The 14,533-nt window shown below is 38.1% G+C and overlaps 1 long non-coding RNA gene across 1 annotated transcript; it reads right to left on the bottom strand.

Annotated features, from left to right (window-relative positions):
* Positions 1-3,426: 3,426 nt before the first annotated feature.
* On the bottom strand, positions 3,427-7,773 carry LOC131737379 (uncharacterized). Its single transcript, XR_009328995.1, has 3 exons — positions 7,659-7,773; positions 6,476-6,526; positions 3,427-3,520 (listed from the first exon to the last, which is right to left on the bottom strand). It is a non-coding gene; the product is annotated as an uncharacterized LOC131737379 (long non-coding RNA).
* Positions 7,774-14,533: the final 6,760 nt, after the last annotated feature.

The raw sequence follows: 14,533 nt of genomic DNA, 5'->3' as shown, positions 1-14,533 counted from the left end.
CAACCCAATCCTGCTAAACCATTGGCAGACTTCCTCTGTGTTTAGTTCTTCCAGTGTCTTTACTTTTACTCCAGTTGAATCAGACTTCAGGCACACACATATTATATTTAAAAGAAGAAGATGAAGAAGACAAAATGGTAACATTAATGGTGGAAATTCTACATTTCATTAGGATATTACATTTACATTTTTCACCCTTCAGTTGCTTAAAAAAAGAATAGGTCCAAAATATGGGAACTTAAGCTGAGCCCGAGCCCAAATTGTTTTTTGTATTCGTAGAAAATATATGCCTTATACTGTAACATTAATATTTTGTCGGATTCGGATTGAGGAAAATGCTGCATAAATATCACATCATTTTTATCCTATTGCACTGTGTAGTCTGTGCAATAAGAAGGATGGAGTAACTGAACTGGGGTGTTTATCTGGGACACCTCGGAAGAAGGAAAAATATCCTGAATAAGCGGCTGTCCCAATTAAACGAGGCAGTTGAGATGACCTTAGTCACACTTTTTTGATTCTTAATGAAAAGAACAATACTTAAATCACATCACATTCTAATTAAATGTTAAATACATAATTCAAAATACAAGTCAATTTTTTTTTTTATTCCATAACAAAATTAATCGCACCTGCGATGTTGACACGCCAACTTTCTTTGCAACAGCAGCCTGAGAAACTGCAGGAGACTCCTCCTTCTTCAAGAGTTCAACGTGGTTTGTAGCATGTAAATGAGTGTAAGAGACCTGTTCTAATTCAATATTGTTCTTCACACAATGTTTCATATTTAATTGAGGTAGTGTTGTTTTTAAAGCTGACCTTTTCAGTGAAATCTCCATTTTGTTCTTCTGATGGAGGTATGTATGATGCTGAAAAAAAAACATAAACATATTTATTGTTTCATTTAGAACAGGCTACATTTGTAAAACTTTGACTCACACATAATAAAAGCTTGTTTTGATAAATATAACATTCACGTCCTGGCTATTCTATTATCATTCCATGCAACACTTACTTTGACTGCAATCGACACAACGGCAACTACTGGCTTTGGAACATCATGATACAGGTAAGTACTGTATTTATTTTTAGTTCTTTACATCTTTCTTTTTAGGGGCAAGTAAGTATTCAAATACAAAGACAACAGCCCGTCACACAGAAAAGTCCACAGGTTGCATTCTAAGTGAGTGTCTGCCCTCATAGTATCAAATAGAAAATAAACATGGGATAGAGCAGCTTTAAAAACAGCACAGCTTTAAAAATGAAGCAGGGAATATTTGTATAGTTTAACACTTTCTATCTTCCTCAGGGAAAGAGGGTGTTGTTTTACCCAAAAGAGGGTCTATAAAGTACTTCCTTCAAACTGAGAATTGAAATATTTTCTTGACAGACTTTAGCCTGTGCCTCACACAGGTATTATTGGATAAGAAGAATGACAAACCCCCTTTGACAGAGGCACAAAAAGAAACCTTATGCCTTTGCTTCAGTGCTGGGTTCCCAGGCCAGGCAAAGCAGGATGCAGCTGTGGAGAACCACCCAGTCCCTCACAGAGCATGAAAAAAAAAACAACTGCTGACTGCTGGAGGGGGCTACAGCAAAGAGCAGCCACAAACAAAGTGAGGTAGATCATTCATTAAAAACACATTTTATCAATAATTTTTCAAGCACAGAACACCCTGGCCACAATTCTTGGTTTGGGAGCAAAATAACTGTAGTGAGGTGTGTTTGATACTGATAAACTGCTTTTTGTCAGGAGCTAGTACTCTATAGTATTGTATATGATAGAAGTTGAGTAAGTTGTACATAATCATTTTTTTTTATTATGTATTTATTTATTTTTGCGAGCGTCCCCATACTGCCCGGTATCTGGTAGTGTGGGGGGTTTGTTTTCCTATTATAAAACCAGATCAGCCTGAATGACATTCTGAAGTTACCAAAAGGGCACTGAATTGATACAGCCAGTACATGGCTTTAGCAGTCATGACATATCACTGCAGCCACTGAAAGCTTATTGCATGGGCACATTTTCAGTCCAGCCCTTTCTAAACTGTAAATCTCCACCTAGACCTAAAATAATAATTTTATTTAATCAAATAATAGTGTTGACTGGCCTTCCAGGATCGTGACTGGTCACCCCTGCATTAGCGGATCAAGTACCTGCAAAGCTATCAACTGTCCTTACCCACAGTGATGCGTCGTTGTGGTGGTGAGCCTTCCTCTTCCGAGCCCTCCTTTCCACTGTGCCTTAAAGGTATCTGAAAGGTCCTGCGTGCTGATGATACATCACCCAAACTGCAGGTTCGAGTCACTGGTTTCTGTATTACATTAAGGCAAACACCTGTTTACACATGCTCACTGTCATAAGCATAGCAACACTACAAACCATTTCAGAGTTTAGATGTTTCTGACAGAGGATAGCTGGGATAGTGCTAAATGGGATATAACTCTGGGAGATGGTTCTTCCCAATGCTATTTATGCTGTAAAATTGTTTAATTGGGATACAGTATTTTCAAATGATGAACAGCGATCACTTTTCAGAGCAAGACAGGTCGCGTAGTACATAATACAGCTTTATCTTTCACTCTTAAACTGCCACCGCTATACATGGAATGGTGAAAGATACATAAATACTGAAACAGTGGACCATTGCTTAAGAGCTTGTTTGCATCGTAATCAACAGTAACAATAAAAAGAACACAGCTGTATTAAATTACTGGTAGGTAGCATCAAGTATATTAGTAACATTGACACTTGCTTTGTTGAAGCAAGTTATTTTAATGATTATTAAAAAGTTCATGTAATTTTTAAATGGTGATAATGATACCTTTAAAGAGAGTGTCATAACCTTTTAAAAACCACATACCACCTTATATACCTGTTTTGTACCATATATAAATTTAGTAATAAGGAAATAATGTAATGTTAGTTCAATACTGATCATTTCAATGGTAGATTAAATGCAGCAAATATTTTTGATTTACATTTTCTCATAAGAATTTGAATGGCCACTAGACTGTTCATATTGTGTAATTTGTACATGTACATATAACAGGCAAAATGTTGATACTTGAGAGATGAGATCAAGTTTAACAGGCTTGATGGTGCAGCTGTAAACTTGGTATACAGTCATTATGTTGTCTCCCTCAGAATAACAACCTAATAACATTAAAAATATCCACACTTCACTACAGGTGGAGAAAACTGTTAAATAACTTGAAATTAGTTGTTTTTTGAGAACAAAAAAAACCCATCACTACAGACATAAAGTGAGGACAATGGAATAATAGACTCGCACACATACACTACCAACCAATTAAAAGCTATACCAGGTGGTGATGTTGACCGTTCAGCAAGGCAGAGGCCAGCGTGTTCTTGCAGTCATGTTTCCATGAAGCTCTGAGGTATTTGTGTGCCTTACCCGTGAGTGTAGCAGGGGGTCCATCTTAGTGATGAGGGGCAGCAGTCTGAGCTCTGCCTTCAGTCGCTCACAGGGGTTCATGTCTTTGTAGTTCAGGTCATCTGCAGGAAAAACATAACAGATCATCCAAAAATACCTAAGCCTAATGGGTCTGTAATGGGAACATTGTTTCCTTGCTTCTGGAGCATGGTTCAATTGGGGCTCTTAGGGGGCTTTGCAGCTTCTTAGTGAACTATGACTTTGCCTGGTCAGTTCAGAAGGATCATGTTGGGCTTCTCCTGGTGCTAAGTTTCCATTAGTATGTTTTAGCTAATATCTGGGAAAAAAAGACACAAGGCTTGTACCTTTAAGCTTTAGGTTGCAGTTTCATTGTTTCTGTAAGCTTTTGACTGGTACAGTGTATAGCATCCAGGGTTCACATCTGGGTTATGAATATGCTGTATTTCTTTACTTTAAGCAGTAAGAAGTTTAATTCTCTTTTTAATTGTAACTACTTCAGAGCTTTGTTGCAACATAAATGACTGTCTTCTGTCACATCCATACACATAGGCACCACTCTAATAATAAAACAGTTCAAGACAGTGTTGTGGGAGTACAGTATATGGATTACACAGCTACTCTGCCATCAATCTGGAACAGGAGAGAATCTGTCTTTAAGTCCTATCAACATTACAGTACAATGTATTACATTTCTATTGTTATATAAAAAGAATATAAAAAAGTAAAAAGGCAAAGCATATAACAAAAGGCATGTTGAATGCCCTTAGCTATTATTATCTTGATTGCACCTTTATTATATTATGGGGATGTTATTTTCACAGTGGGAGCTTTCAGTCATGTTATATTGCCAAGCCTCCCAGCACTTCAGAGGGCTTGCGCTACACTACAGAGAATCTGCTTCGTTAAAATGAAGATTGCATTGTTTAGAATAAATAAACAGACTTCAAAAGAACTAGAAAGCGGGCCCAGGGGAAAAAAGCAAAAGAAGCCACATTTTGGTGGCTCTCGCACAGCCTTTCAAATTAACATCTCAGCACTGTTTTTTGGCTACATTTTCATTATTAAATTAGCAGCTCCGACTGGCCTTTTCTTTCTTCCACATAAAAGAAAAAACAAACAGCACGGCAGAGAGATCTTATCTTCTCTTTAAACTGAGCTTTTCAATTTCAGATGAATGGAGGCTGCATTTGTGGTGCATTCTGGACCTGAATTCGATTCCTGGGAACGGTGCGAGCGACTGCACTGAGGGAATTGAGGTACAACGGCCATAAAAGAAGTCAAATTCCAGCAAGCAGGTTGATTCCACAAACAAGCAATTACATGGAATGTATTAGTGCACAGGGTCCCACATGTCAGGGGCATAGTTTTTTTGTTTTTTTCTTTCTTACTGAAACACAAAAAAGGGAGATTTTTTTTGTCCTGCCATCCTTTTAAATAAACTATAGTTTGAATGAATAAAGGAGCTTTTACAAACTGGCTGGCTGCCTTGGAGCCTGAAGCTATGGTACCTGATACCACTATCCTGCTTCTCAGTCTCCCGGCCTATCTCTGTGAACAGCAGGACACATATTCAAGCGACAAACAATAGCGGACATCAAGAGAAAGAGGGAGCCTGGGCTTTGAAAAAGCGGTGACTGACAGCTCCAGTGAGATCAAAGGGCTTCAGATTTTGTAATTAAAATGCTAATAGAGGTTGATACAAGAAAGCACTGCAGGTGAGAGGGCAAAAGGGCTGGAGAATAGCTTTTTTGTCAGCAGAAATCTCAGACATTACTACAGCTGTAACTTTCATGTGTTGCTAGATTACTGTTAGTCATTTCAATTGCTAGAGAATTTAACCTGAAATAAATATAGCAAATTTAGGTCCTGTCCTTATAGAATAAAGAGCAGGGTGGTGTTTATAAATAAATAGAACTGTTTGAAAGTGTGAGGGTCAAGTTCTGATTGGGTACACTCTGTTATTGAAGTTGCCTTTCAGAGTTTACCACGGCAATTTTGCCCAATAATTTTGCAGTTTCCCCATGTTTCTCCCATGGTTATACTGTACATTTACCACAGTTAACCATAGTTTTCCACGTTTTTTCATATACTTTACAATACTTGTCTAGGCTATATCATAGTTTTGCTATGCTTCATTACATTTTGCAATACCTTTACTATGAGAAACTTTTGTAAGGGTTGGAAATTTGGTTTTAGTGAAAAAGAGCAGAGACTGGTTGAAAAGAGTGGGAACCAGAATTCTGGCCTCAAGTATTCAAGCTAAAGTTGTTTGAACACAATTTAAAATGATCAGGGTACATATTATGACAGTCTATGAGATTCATCTTTAAGAGCTGGTAATGTGTTAGCCTGTCAAACCAACTGGCTGGTATTACTTGAGCAGCTTTTTTTGTTTGGTTGTTCTTCTGCGGATATCTGAGCAGCTCTGTAACCGAAAAACATTATGTCTTCTCAGTGTCTCTGGTGACTTAACCCAGTAATGCCTAATTAATTTGCCTTGGAAAAAAAACGGTTATTCTTATCTATCTTGACACTAATTCTTGTAACATGTGAAAAATAACAAAACTAGCTGGCCACACATAATGTACATAAACAACTGCTGGCTTTTTTGGACGACTTGCAAACACAATACAATGCTGTAATACATAGGGAAGTTATTGAGGCAAGTTATTTTTCCAATCTGATAAATGTGTTAAGCCTTTGTAAAGTAAGGTATTGCACCACATGAAACAAGGAAACCAATATGTGTATGCTTCATTTGACAGTATTTCAGTTAAGCATTCAGAGCCTGGGAAACTTTGGTTGTGGAAGATGTTTTTTGTGTCATTTGTGGCTGTGATGTTTTGTTTCACTCAATGTGGCCAATGTTCAATGTTCATAATTTGCGGGGTGCATTATCATTTATTCGTTATTGTCTTTTCAGTTGCAAATAATTGCTCAAATAATGCTCTAATGGTAGGTGAGATCAAAGGTTAGGTTGCAGAACTGTTTGGTAGACAAAACTGCATGTTTTCACTGATTACCAAATCACAACAAAAATCAATTGTTGCACTTACCCAGATTTTGTTCTGTAAACGGTATCAGATTAATACCTGTGTTGAAACTTCCTGGAATTAAAATAAAATGGAAAACAGGTCAAGTGGGAATATCCTAATTTAAAATGATTTACATCATTATTATTTTTAAATCAGGGGCAGTGTCACTAAGATGATAATTTACATGCAGTTAGAACAAGATTGTCAAAAATGTACCTAACACTTCTAGCTCTAGTTGTACTGTTTTAAAACAGGGTTATATGTACTTCTATTATATGGAGCTTTTACTGAAAAAAACATGTACTTTCAATGTGACTCAGCTTGGGAAGCTGGCGCTAATGAAAAGGAGTAGAGACATTCACAAAAATAGTGCAAATTGCACTTTGGAGTGATGACATTGATAAATGTGTCCCTTCAGAAAAAGGTCAAATTATCACTGGCAACTATAATAGTTCATAGAGTAAATTCAGACTGAGCACCAAAAGATGATTTTGAGAAACTTTGTGAGTACCAATAGTCTTTCATGTGTTTACATTTGTTTACTAAAAGTTTAAAGAACAAAGCCATCACAGCTATTGTGGGCCAAACATTATATAATTAAAATAGGCGGAAGCACCTCTGGAACCTATTGTGGAACTGCTACATGCAATGAGTATCACATAGAAAAAAAGTCTAGTATACTGTATCTCAAAGTGCTCAAGGATTTATGTCAGGGATGGATGTCCTTTAGTCATCCGTTTTTGGATTTTATAACAAATTTACTTTTTCACAGATTTATTTCCAACAAAAACAAAAGTTTTTTTACAAACCCAGTATTATCAGCTGTGAAAACAGTAGAAGACACAATCCAACTGTATTTACTGTAGACACATAAATAACATTAATCATCTTTATACGTCAGTGCTGCTGAGCAAGAACAATAAAAAGAAAAACTTAGACGCTTTTTCCCCTTAAATGCTGCTAATAATAGCTACTAATAATAATGACTAATAACAAGGAAAATATGTGCCATTAAAGTTGTTTATTATTATTAAATTAAATTACTTAACGATTTATTGAAATGCAGTAATGATGACATCAAATGTCACTTTCACATTACATATGGAACCACAAGATAGAATCTGCTGTTACTTTGCAAAGCTACTAGCTCATACCCCATCTAGAGCTACCCTACGATAGTTTTGGAAATTTAACTTTTACCTACTCTTTCTTGGATACCGTGGAAGAGGTGCCACTTGAAAGATACTCCTCATGCTACTTGATTTATCTGCTTCAACCACAGAGCTTGGTGTCCTTGCAAAACCATCCCTGGTTCTATCCCCATCCTTGAGAAGTGGTTTATTCCTTTCGAAGACGAGCTGAAACCAGGTGTTTTCATTCAAATCTCTTGCTGTGGAGTTTTCTCTTGGTGGGTCAAGAGGAAGCTCACTTTCCTGGTACCCGCACAGAGCCTCGATATTATCTTGCCCTCCCATGAAGCTTTCTTGATCTCCCGTGGCGTGGCTCCCGCTGCTGTCTACACACTCACTGCCTGAGGTGTGGGTGCCACATTCTTCCTCTGAGTTGATGTCAAAGAACTGGTCATCATCAATGACATCAGAGGGAGTTGGAGGGATGAGATTGATCACTGGCGGGGTCAGGAGACCCCCGGCACTGCTACCAAACAGGTCCTCAGTTTCCTCATCGCTGCAGATGCTTGTCTTGCAACCCCTCTTCATGCAGGTCTGGAGTGGAAGGGAAGATAAAGGAGTGAGTTTTTTTCTCTGCTTGGCTCTCTGAGTGGTGGACACTGAGCTCACGGATCTTCCGATAGACCATCTCTCTGTAGAGGATGGGTTCTCCACTCCCCTGCGCTCTGGGTTTTCTGATTCTATAAATCCAGCTGTCCCGTCTTCTTGAATTTGCATCCGTACCTCATCTTCTTCTGGCGAGTTCAACGTGAAGCATCGCAGCTGGTTTTTCATTTGGTACTGGGAGGACTCTCCTGTTGTACTTGGGCAAATGCAGCAGAAGATCCTCCGGGTGAAATGCAAACAATCGTCTTTGCAAGACCGCCTGACGGAGGCCGGTGTGCTGGCAAGCTCAAAAACATCTGACTGTCTCCTTGCCATTGTAAATGATTTACTGTCTTAGAAAAAGCATGACATTTACTATCAGAAGACAATAAAAAGCCTAAACAGTATATTAAACAAACAAAACAATGCTATAAATCCATCAATTCCTTAATGTATAAAACCACAACAGGCTTCTACAACATTACTTCAGCAAAGTGTTGCTTAGAGCTTTAATAAGGGCGATTCTATGTGCACCTTATGTGCAGAGCTCATCAAAAGTACCTGTTGCTTAGCAGTGGGGAAAAAAGGCCAAATCATAAGCAATGAATCCAGGAATACTTGAAATCTAAAATAGATGCTGCTTCTAATTAGAACCTTTCATATGTAAAACAGCTCTTGTTTTGTCGTGTATTGTGTTACCAATACACTGATCAAATTCAACAAAAGAGCAACCACGGACAGTGTAGGAAAAACAAGTGATTTAAAATCTAGGGCAATAATAATACATAATATCACACATATATCTGAATAAAAACATGTCACAGAAAGTTCATGGATGTACAGACAAATCTATTGAATCATATTTCACTTAAAAGATGAGACCAATTTGGAAGCATTTTACAAAAGACTAATGCGACCCTGTAGCAAAGTGGTTTGCAGTGCGCAGGTGTAGAGGTCATGCAGTGCTCAAGACAATTACAAATAACAAAGTACTGGTGAAATGATGGTTTATTTATAATCCAAAGTCTGATGACAACAGTAAAGAACAATGAGAACTGGCAATACACAACGATGTGAATTGCTCAGTTAAATCCACGGGTTCAGTCCAGAAACACACACAGTTAACACAAACACGGTTACAAGTCCAAAGTGAGTGCTGTAGTGCTTGTGGTGAAAATACAATTCATCGTGAACAAGTGCAGTGTTATCCGGGTTTTGTGTTGGCCTGTAGCGACAGCTCCGTATCGTGTTAGCAGTCTAATAAGAGCAAACAAGTAGATTTTTAGACAAGGCAAAACAAACAAAACACTCAAGATACCAATACGTTTCTCCTTACGGTTCAGCGTTAACCATACAAAGGAACAGATCACCTCACTACGTCCCCTTATATACCATCAATCACGCCTTGGTTAACGATTGCAACCGCTCCTCCAATCCGCGGCTGCCACATCGTTTCCCTTCCGGGTTGATGACTTAGTCTACCCTAGCCCCGCCCACTTTCTAGACTTCCACCTAACCCTGGGAATGAATTGTCTGGCCATCCAGTCCAAGGCACTCTGTTCCCTTTACACAGCGCCCTTACAGGTCAGGAGGGAGATTTATCACCAAGAATCATTCTGTCTCTGTCACAGACCCCAATTAGTACAGATGAATAATGGGCAAAAACTGGAGGCTATGCTAATTAGACTACATTATAAGATTATAAAAAATGATTATGACTTAAATATGTATTTTTGTATGAGAATCTCTGTCTACAGTATGTACCTGTACCGCTTTACTTAAAATACTTACTATATAGCTCACAAAATAATTCCAGTACATCTTATCTAACATATATTACCATCACTTCGTAGAGCTCACATGTTCCTATATGAAAGAAGCACACATTTTTAATGGTATTTTTTTTGCTAACATTTGCATACTTGGCAACAGTTGAAAAATGTTCTGTGGGACACTTGTTATTATATATCCTCCCCCCCCCCCCCCCCCCCAATAAATACATATTTATTTTTTTGTTGTTGCTTTGATAGATCCATTTTCATTTGCTGGACCCGACCCGAGTGCCGTTGCATTCAGCTTCACCCGCCCATCCACTGTTTTGGTTTCTGTACTTCCTGGTCCGTGACGTCATGTGGCAGGATGGCTTGCAGTGGTGAGGTGTGGTGACGTCATGGACCAGGAAGTTTGGCGATGGCCAAATAAACAGAAACAAGTATATTTTTAAATATAGCAATTGTTCTTTTTATATTCTCCTCTCTCTCTCTCTCTCTCTCTCTCTCTCTCTCTCTCTCTCTCTCTCTCTCTCTCTCTCTCTCTCCCTCCGCTCTCCCGTAATCTCCTCTCTACACTCCACCCTGCAGCACGGACAGCTGCAGGTTCTTATACTCTGGCCGAGGGGTTAACTAGCTGTTAATTATCTTATTACCCTCGGCCACAGTCTGCACACGTTTGGTAAGGATGCGCGACTGTCAGCTAGTTAAATAATCAGTAGCTGATCAGTCACGCATCCTCACGGGGTTTTAAATTATAAATAATAACAAAAGACGCCGCGCTTTTAACTGGTGTGTGGCATACTGTACCTCCTGCTTAAGTTACTTTGGAATCCGACTGGCAGTGGAGTAACCGCTGACCAGAGAGTGTTAAAATAACATGTTACATAGGCCTACCCCTGTGAATAAAAACGAGGGATCAGTATTAGGTCCTCTGCTATTCCTAATCTACATTAATGATTTAGATTCTGGTATAGTAAGCAAACTTGTTAAATTTGCAGACAACACAAAAATAGGAGGAGTGGCAAACACTGTTGCAGCAGCAAAGGTCATTCAAAATGATCTAGACAGCACTCAGAACTGGGCAGACACATGGCAAATGACATTTAATAGAGAAAAGTGTAAGGTACTGTACGCAGGCAATACAAATGTGTATTATAAATATCATATGGGAGATACTGAAATTGAAGAAAGAAAGTTGTACTCGCATTATCAGTTTTTTTTTTCTTTTAGAAATCCCTCCTCCTTTTTCATCAGATTTCATCAGATTATTCTTGCAGCTCTGCCCTTCATTTTTACTTCACTGGAGCCTTTATTAGGACTCTGATTTGTGATATTTTTATTTTTCTAATTTTAATTTGTAGTCGCTTTTGTTGTTAATTTAATACATTTGGCACTGATTTTAAAGTACTTTTATGTCATTTTAAAAGTATAGTTCTGTGTTCCTTGTATGCATTGACAGGGTGTTGCTTTCCCCAATATTAAGAACCACTTAAGGTTTTTCATATAGGAAAATCTGGCTATAAATATATATATATATATATTATATATATATATATATATAGTATTAGGCAAGTAATTATTTTGTTAACGCAATGTTCTTTTAAAATAGTGGAAACACACCATAAATCCATAGATATCTGGGTAGAATTAATTTATAAATCACATTGCCTGGGTGGGCGGGCGTGGGTGGGGTGGATGGGGTGGGGTGGATGGGATGGGGAATATTTTAGTATTTACAGTTGTCTTGAAACAAATCCAAGAAATGTGGTAGCTTGGAACAGTGCTTTATTAAAATAATAAAAACAAGATAAACTGGCAAGAGGCGGAAGGACACCTTGCAAAAAATGGATTCACAACATACTGTGTTCATCCTTTTCACATGTTAATTTAGTTAATGGATAACAGCTGCATACTTAAAAAAAAAAAAAAAAAAAAAAAAAAAAAAAATGACCCCCGAGTGTTTGCAATATACAGCTTTGGCCAAAAGTTTGTATTCACCTAAAATGAAACTACAAAGTGATATTGCAAAAGTCTACCAGAAGTCATAATAGTAGCAGGACCAGATTAACCTATATGCAAATTACGCTATAGCGCAGGGCCTCCAGCAGAATTGGCCCCCAGCGAGGTCATCGTTTGTTTGGGACATTTTACAAAAACTGCATGCGGGTGGACAGGCCTACACACACAGGAAGAGAGGCGCACAGAAGCTTGCTATTGGTTAATGTTGTTATTTTATGACAGCTAGGCATTTCTTTCTCCATTACAACATACCTGCTCTGTCTCTCACTCAAGCAGCTTCCTGCTTTTGTACAATACCAAATGCCCTACGCCCTCTACCTCCTGGGAGAGACCCGCCCCTACTCCTACTACGTCAGGGGCATCAGTCTGCAGGATAAAATCTGTGAATCAGGATCAATTTACGTATTGATTTATTTTAGTTTTAAAGGCGTGTAAAGCTAAACATGTACAATGCGGGAGGCTGAAGGAAATTCAAATGTGGATGTCTGCAGCAGGCAAGAACGGTTTAAGTCCATAGAGTTTGTTTCTCTCGCTACAAAAAAAGTCATAATGTAAGGACAGAAAAGTTATTCCCATTTTTTTTTTTTTTGTTAACAACTATTTTGTTCTGTTGAATGCAATGCTACTGGTCCGTAGAAGGGATCTATGAACAGGTTATATATATAATTCTGCTGCTATTGTATATATTAGCTGCTGGACTTTACAAACAAAACCACTGACCCATTAACCTCAGTGGATGTTATATTATGCACTCGCTGCTTTTGTACTTTACTGCCTGGGACTGAAGCTTTTTTTTATGTCTGTGATCCACATTGCATAATTTTGTGTTCTATGTTCCCACGGATGTTTGAATTTTAATTAAAATGATCATTTATAACAGTGAGATTTAATTATTATCACTTGCATGTGATTTCTGTTGTATGGTGCAAGGCAATAAAGGCATATAGAGTTTAACAAGCCTCGTGCACAGCTATGATCAGCAAAGAAAAAAGCCAACATAAAGTGTTAAGATAAGTTATCTACTTCAATTCGAAGATGCCTTCTCATTATTACTGCAATTAACAGATTTTTACCAGGTTCCTACGATGTTGTGTACAGTGCACTCACATATTTCAAACTTTGCATATGATTCGTTTCAAATTAGCTTTACTAGGCTTGTTTGTATCCGATATCTCATAGGGAGCTCAAAGCAACCCACGAACAAACATGAGCAGATCACCCTGCTGTGTATGAACTATCCTTAAGATTGCAAAAAGTGTTCACAACGCTGTATTGGTGCATAACCGTAGAACTGTATAAGAACAACAGGCTATGTAATAACCGCAGACAGATAGACACACTGACTTTCTCACATTTTTATATGGCAGCTCCACAATCGGGACAATATATATTTTTTCCTCCATAATGAATTATAAAGTGCTACATCAATCACATTGAATGTAAAAGCTTTTTACTTTTAAATGCAATTCTCAAGACTGCAAAACATAAAAGTGCCTAATTTTGGTTTGAAACTGGAAAATGAATAGTTAGATGGAAAATACTGTATAGTGACTGTATCTGTATTTGTAACCTTTTTTTAAAAAAAAATTTTTTGCAAACTCCATGGCCAAACATGTATTTTAGAGAAAAATAAAACAGTGCTCAGTTCTTTTCAGTGCTGTGAAAGAGCAAGCTGGAAATGTCTGCTCCGCATTCTGCTCTAGCAGCTACCCCACTCTGCTTCCCTGCTCCATATACAATTGGCTCTCTCCTCTCACACTCTCTGTCCCCAACGCAGGGCCGGATTAACCAATATGCCACCAACACCATTCGCCATAATATGCATAGAGCCCCCAAAATATGGGTTAGCGTCCTTTAGTCCGGCTCTGAATAGTAGTACAGTATTTCATGTTAGATTTTGAAATGTCACATTTTTAATGTGTCCGTTTTTCGTATGGAAAACTACAAAGCGGTATGTATTTCAATATGTTAACGTAACATTATTCAGCAGGTTTCATTTGACCTTAATCAAGCAAAATTGGTTAATTCTATAGGGTGATGCAAAACTTAGCCATAGGTGTACACCACCTGGCCACTTTAGGACCTGCAAACCCAATTTGATTTGGCATCGCCCTGGTGTGAGGAATGTTCTCCAGGTATACCCTGAGTCCCTTGATACCCTAGGATGAGCTTGATTCCTCTGCCTATTTCTCTACACTAATGGCATGAAATTACTGAATGGATTACCATCTCAAGAGACACCTTCCTACAATTTGAGCAGTCTATGCCAAGGCCTTCTACATTTTTGTAAAATAATAACCAATGTGTCAATGTAGTTGTCAAGGTGTATACAGTAAAGCATATATAAAACCTATTATTTTAATTCTATTGCTAGGATTCAAATCTGCATTATCATGCTACTGTATGTTGTTTCATTATGACATGTTTAACCTTCACTGTGGATATCCCCCTCAAGTCCCTCTGAGTCACTGAGCTTTCCTTCTACTCGGTTTTTGCTACAGGGTGGATAGTGT

The sequence above is a fragment of the Acipenser ruthenus genome, chromosome 6 (genome assembly GCF_902713425.1).
Source record: "Acipenser ruthenus chromosome 6, fAciRut3.2 maternal haplotype, whole genome shotgun sequence".
Classification (NCBI taxonomy): Eukaryota; Metazoa; Chordata; class Actinopteri; order Acipenseriformes; family Acipenseridae; genus Acipenser; species Acipenser ruthenus.
This window is presented reverse-complemented; position numbering and strand designations above follow the sequence as displayed.